Here is a 5,979-nt window from a genome sequence, read left to right as displayed (position 1 = left end):
AGCCAATTGATTTTCAGTACATACATACTCAATCATCACATCATTTTTCAGCACATGATCCCTTATAAAGTGATGCCTAATCTCTATGTGTTTTGATTTAGAGTGTTGAACAGGATTTTTTGTTAAATTAATTGCACTTGTATTATCACATCTAATTGGTATGTTGTCCATTTTGATACCGAAATCTTCAAGTTGTTGCTTAATCCAAAGAACTTGGGCACAACAGCTTCCAGCTGCAATGTACTCAGCCTCAGCTGTGGACAAGGCAACTGAATTCTGTTTCTTGCTAAACCAAGAAACCAAATTGGCACCCAAGAATTGACATGTGCCACTTGTGCTTTTTCTGTCGAGTTTGCACCCGGCAAAATCAGCATCGGAATAAGCAATTAAATTTATATCAGATTGTTTAGAATACCATAAGCCTGCATTAGATGTCCCGACTAGATATCTGAATATTCTTTTAACAGCTTGCAAGTGTGATTCCTTAGGACATGCTTAGTATCTAGCACACATGCAAACACTGAATAATATGTGTGGTCTACTAGCAGTAAGGTAAAATAAAGAACCTATCATACCTCTGTACAATTTGCAGTCTATACTTTTACCTTTTTCATCTTTGTCAAGCTTGCAACTTGAGCCCATGGGTGTGCTGATTTCGTTTGCATCCTTCATCTTGAACTTTTCCAACATTTCCTTGATGTATTTGGACTGACTGATGAAGATGCCTTCCTCTGATTATTTTATTTGTAGCCCAAGGAAGAAGTTGAGCTCACCCATCATGCTCATTTCAAATTCTCCCTGCATTAGCTTAGCAAACTCTTGACAAAGACTATCATTAGTAGCACCAAAAATTATATCATCCACATAAATTTGCATAAGTAATAAGTCATTCCCTTTTCTTTTAATGAAGAGGGTTTTGTCTACATTTCCTCTCTTAAACTTATTTTCAATTAGAAAATTACTTAATCTTTCATACCATGCCCTAGGGGCTTGCTTAAGTCCATACAATGCTTTATGCAATTTAAAAACATAATCTGGATGTAAGTGGTTCTCAAAACCTGCAGGTTGTCCTATATAAGCTTCCTCCATTATATAACCATTTAAAAAGGCACTTTTTACATCCATTTGATAGAGTTTGAAATCCATGAAGCATGCATATGCCAAAAGTAGTCTAATAGCCTCTAACCTAGCAACAGGAGCAAAAGTTTCATCAAAATCTATCCCTTCCTCCTGATTATATCCTTTGGCTACTAGCCTAGCTTTGTTTCTTATTACTATTCCATCTTCATCTAGTTTATTCCTATATACCCACTTGGTGCCTATAATTGAAACATTAGGGGGTCTTTTCATTAGAGTCCAAACTTGATTTCTTTCAAATTGGTTTAATTCCTCTTGCATAGCATTTATCCAATTTTCATCTTTTTCGGCTTCTTCTAGTGATTTAGGCTCTATCTGTGAAACAAATGCAAGATAATTACTAGTGTTTCTTAAAGAGGATCTTGTCCTTATCCCTTGTGAAGGATCACCAAGGATTAGATCCCTTGGATGACCATGTGCATACCTCCATTCCTTAGGAAGATGTTGATTTCTCGTTGGAGGTTGATCTTCTTCACCTTGCTGAATTGTATCTTCTTTGATCTCGTCCTCATGTTGTTTGTCTTGTATGGAGAATTCCTTCATTCTGTCTTCAAGTATACCTGCATCACCATCTTCTTCTTTTCTAGAAGAATCTCCATTAGCTTCATCAAAAACAACATGAATGGATTCTTCAACAACGAGAGTTCTCTTGTTGAAGACCCTGTATGCTCTACTAGATGAGGAATAACCTAAGAAGATCCTCTCATCTGATTTAGCACTAAATTTACTTAGATTGTCCTTTCCATTGTTTAAAATAAAGCAGCGACAACCGAAAACATGAAAATAGCTTATATTGGGCTTCTTATTTTTCATTAACTCATAAGGTGTTTTCTTTAAGATAGATCTAACTAAAGCACGGTTTAAAATATGACAAGCAGTATTTATTGCTTCAGCCCAAAAGTACTTTGGTAGATCCGATTCGCACAATATGGTACGAGCCATATCTGCTAGTGTGCGATTTTTCCTTTCTACCACCCCATTTTGTTGGGGTGTCCTAGGTGCCGAGAAATTGTGATTGATACCGTTTTCTTCACAAAATTTTTCAAAATGCTGATTTTCAAACTCGGTACCATGATCACTCCTAATTGCTTTTAGTTTAAGATTGAGTTCATTCGAAATCCTATTATGAAACTTGATAAAAGCGGGAAAGGACTCATCTTTGTGTGCAAGAAATGAAACCCATGTAAAACGTGAAAAATCATCAACAATTACAAGACCAAACTTCTTACCCCCTAGACTAGCAGTTCTAGTAGGTCCAAATAAATCCATGTGAATTAGTTCTAGGGGTTTTGATGTTGAGACTATGTTCTTAGACTTGAAGGAACTTCTTGTTTGTTTCCCTAGTTGACATGCAGCACAGATTTTGTTCTTTTCAAAGTCTATTTTTGGTAGTCCTTTGACTAGGTCTTTTGTAATCAATTTAGAAATTAAATCCATGCTAGCATGCCCTAACCTACGATGCCATAACCAGCTAGTCTCATTGACTTTGGCATCCATGGCTACAAGACATTGGCCATCCTTCATGGTGAGATCATCAAGATCTACCATGTAAACATTTCCACGCCTATGTCCCATACGTATGATTTCATTGTCAATTGGACTACTAATTATGCATAGTGAAGATTCAAAAGACACTTTAAAGCCCTAGTCACAAAATTGACTTATACTTAATAAATTATGTTTTAATCCATTAACTAACAATACATTGTCAATAAATGAGGAGGATGATATGGAGATTTTAACAACGCCAATGATTTGACCTTTAGCATTGTCTCCAAATGTGACTACTCCTCCTTCTTTCGATTTTAAGGTGACGAAAAGGCTCTTATCACCGGTCACATGCCTTGAGCAACCACTATCAAGATACCACATTCTCTTTTTACTCCCGGCTGCAAGGCATACCTGCAAAATAATCATGTGAAGCCCTTAGGTACCCAAGTTTTCTTGGGTCCTTCTTGGTTAGTGTAGTTGGTTCCCCTAGGCACCCACACTTTAGTTGTGTTGTTACCCTTTACAAATGTATTCTTGTTAGTTTAAATCTTTCTTTAAATGCAAGAATAGGCTTTATGTCCACTTTTCCCACAATGAAAGCATGTAGGTTTTTCAGTTTTGATATCTTTTGCTTTCACAAAAAAATTCTTTAGATATTTTTATTGTTTGCTAATTTTGTATCCCAATCCGGCTTTATTAAAAACAGCTCTTTGATTGGATAGAATAAGATTTAATTTTTCAGAGCTATGTGTAAATTTCTCCACAATTGGTTTGTACTTATGTACCTCATTTTTAAGATCCAAATTTTCTTTAGCCAATTCTTCCTTATCATTTTTGAGGGATTCAACATTTTGTGCAAGTGAGGTATTACTATTGAGTAGGAATTTAACTTTTAGATTTAATTCCTTAATGAGTGTTTTTGCCGTTTCATTTTCAATGCTAAGTTTTGAATTTTTATTTTCTAGGTTAATGGTGTTAACATTTTCAAAGCTCTCCTTCTCAATCAGTAAGTTTTCAATGTCATCCTTTAGTTTTTGATTGGAGGCCTTTAGTTCTTTATTTTTTGCTCCTAACATACTACAATCACTCATGAGCTCTTGGAAGGCTTCATATAATTCTTCTAAAGTAAAATCTGTAGTTGAGCTTTGACATACCTCATCGTCGTTGAATGCCATGAAACATAAGTTGGCGGTCTCTTCCTTCTCTTCCTCGGAGGAGGATGTGTCACTATCATCCCAAGTTGCTTTCAACGCCTTCTTCTTCTTCTTTCCGTAGTGCTTCTTCTGTTGAGGGCATTCGGAACGGATGTGTCCCGGTCTCTTGCAATCATAACATATGATTGGGTCTCTTTTCTTTTCTTTTTTCTTTTCCCAATCATTTCTCCCTCCAAACTTCTTTCTTGGAAAGGGTTTCTTTCTTCTCATAAATTTCTTGAACTTCCTTACTATTAAGCCCATGTCCTCATCTTCGCTTTCTTCTTCACTCTCACTGCTTTCTTCTTCACAAACACTTGAAGTAGCCTTGAGTGCGATTGTCTTCTTCTTTGGCACATCTTCTTCATGTTGCTTCATTGTGAGCTCATGCGTTATCAATGAGCCCAATAGTTGTTCAAGTGCCAATGTGTTGAGGTCTTTAGCTTCTACGATTGCCGTGACCTTCGCTTCTCAAGCTTTTGGCAAGGACCTGAGAATTTTACTCACAAGTTCTGGGTTAGTGTAAGATTTATCCAAATTCTTTAGACCATTTATTATATCAGTGAAGCGTGTGAACATGCATGAAATGGTTTCGTTGGGTTCCATCTTAAATAACTCATATTTGTGAACTAGAATGTTCACTTTAGATTCTTTGACTTGATTGGTACCCTCATGGATAACTTCAAGCCTATCCCATATTTTCTTGGCAGAACTACAAGTGGAGACTCTATTAAACTCATTCACATCTAGAGCACAAAACAATGAGTTCATGGCTCTAGCATTGAGTTGAACCATCCTACTATCATTCTCATCCCAATCCTCCTCAGGTTTGGGAACTTGAATGCCATTAATTATGTGAGATGGTTCGTGTGGTCCCTTGATTATAACCCTCCACAAGGCATAATCTTGTGCTTGAATAAAGATCCTCATTCTAGTCTTCCAATAGGAATAATTTATCCCATTGAAGAGTGGAGGTCTATTGGTAGCCTGCCCCTCAGCAGGAATATTGTTGAAGGGTGTTGCCATCTAGATCTTTGGCAAAGACGGTTAGGTCTTCAAGAAATACACAGAGCACCTGCTCTGATACCACTTGTTGCCCAAAGATGGTCACCCAAGAGGGGGGTGAATTGGGTGTTTTAAATTTTTTGTCTAATTAAAAACAAAACACACAAGTGTATGCGCTAAAGTAAAGATAAAGCTATAAGCACAGTCAATCGCAAACACGAAGATTTATAGTGGTTCAGAGCTTCCACTGCTCCTACATCCACTTCCCAAATATCTTTGAAAATTTCACTATAATCCGCGATTACAGTCCGGTAGTTTTGCGAGTGCACTACCAAACTCGTTGTTTTACACCGGGCTAACAACGAACCCTACAATCCCCCAATTTAACCTAGGCTTGGGACGCCTATCCCTTGTTCCAAGTCTCTTGACTGGAACAAGCACAATAAACGAGTGTTTCACAAAGATTTGAAAGCTCTTAAGAAGGCAAATATATCAATGAGAAATAACAAAACCCGGAAGAACCCTTTTTGCCGTTGGAAGCGTGGGTAATGGTGGTTCTTCCGATGTGGATCGCGTTGGATTGAATGTGAGCTTTGAATGCCGAGTGGGAGTGAGTAGTTGAGCACGAAATCAGATGGGAAAGCTTGAATGCACTTGATTTCTCCTCTTGAAAGCACTAACTCCCTTAAACCTCTTTCTCTTTCTTCTCTCTTGAATGATCTTGTGTTAGGTTGGTGAGAAGTTGTTGGAAGGCACTTAAAAGCTCCCTTTTATAGCCCAAAAAGTAACAGATCCGTTAGACACAAAAATATGAACGTTTGAAATTCAAACAAACCTGCAAAAGTGTGTCAGTCGCGTCCCAGGCGCTCCGGAGACGTCTCCGCTTGAACGCGAGACATCTCGGCTGTATAAAATTTCTTTTGACGTTTTTTAGAGTCGACTCGGTGCTTTACGGGGACGTCTCTGAAGAAAAGCAGCTTGAATGCTTGTTTTTCTATTTTTCTGAGAGAGTCGGCTCGGTACTTTACGGGGACGTCTCGGGATGTTTGCGCTTTTTGCATGGGGACGACTCCGCGACGTCGGGGACGACTCCGTAGTTTTATCACCGAAAAACAAGTCCTCTGGAATCCCCTGAGAGAGTCGACTCCGCGCT

This window comes from Phoenix dactylifera, unplaced genomic scaffold (genome assembly GCF_009389715.1).
Source record: "Phoenix dactylifera cultivar Barhee BC4 unplaced genomic scaffold, palm_55x_up_171113_PBpolish2nd_filt_p 000499F, whole genome shotgun sequence".
Classification (NCBI taxonomy): Eukaryota; Viridiplantae; Streptophyta; class Magnoliopsida; order Arecales; family Arecaceae; genus Phoenix; species Phoenix dactylifera.
The sequence above is the reverse complement of the archived record's forward strand: the minus strand, read 5'-3'. Positions refer to the sequence as shown.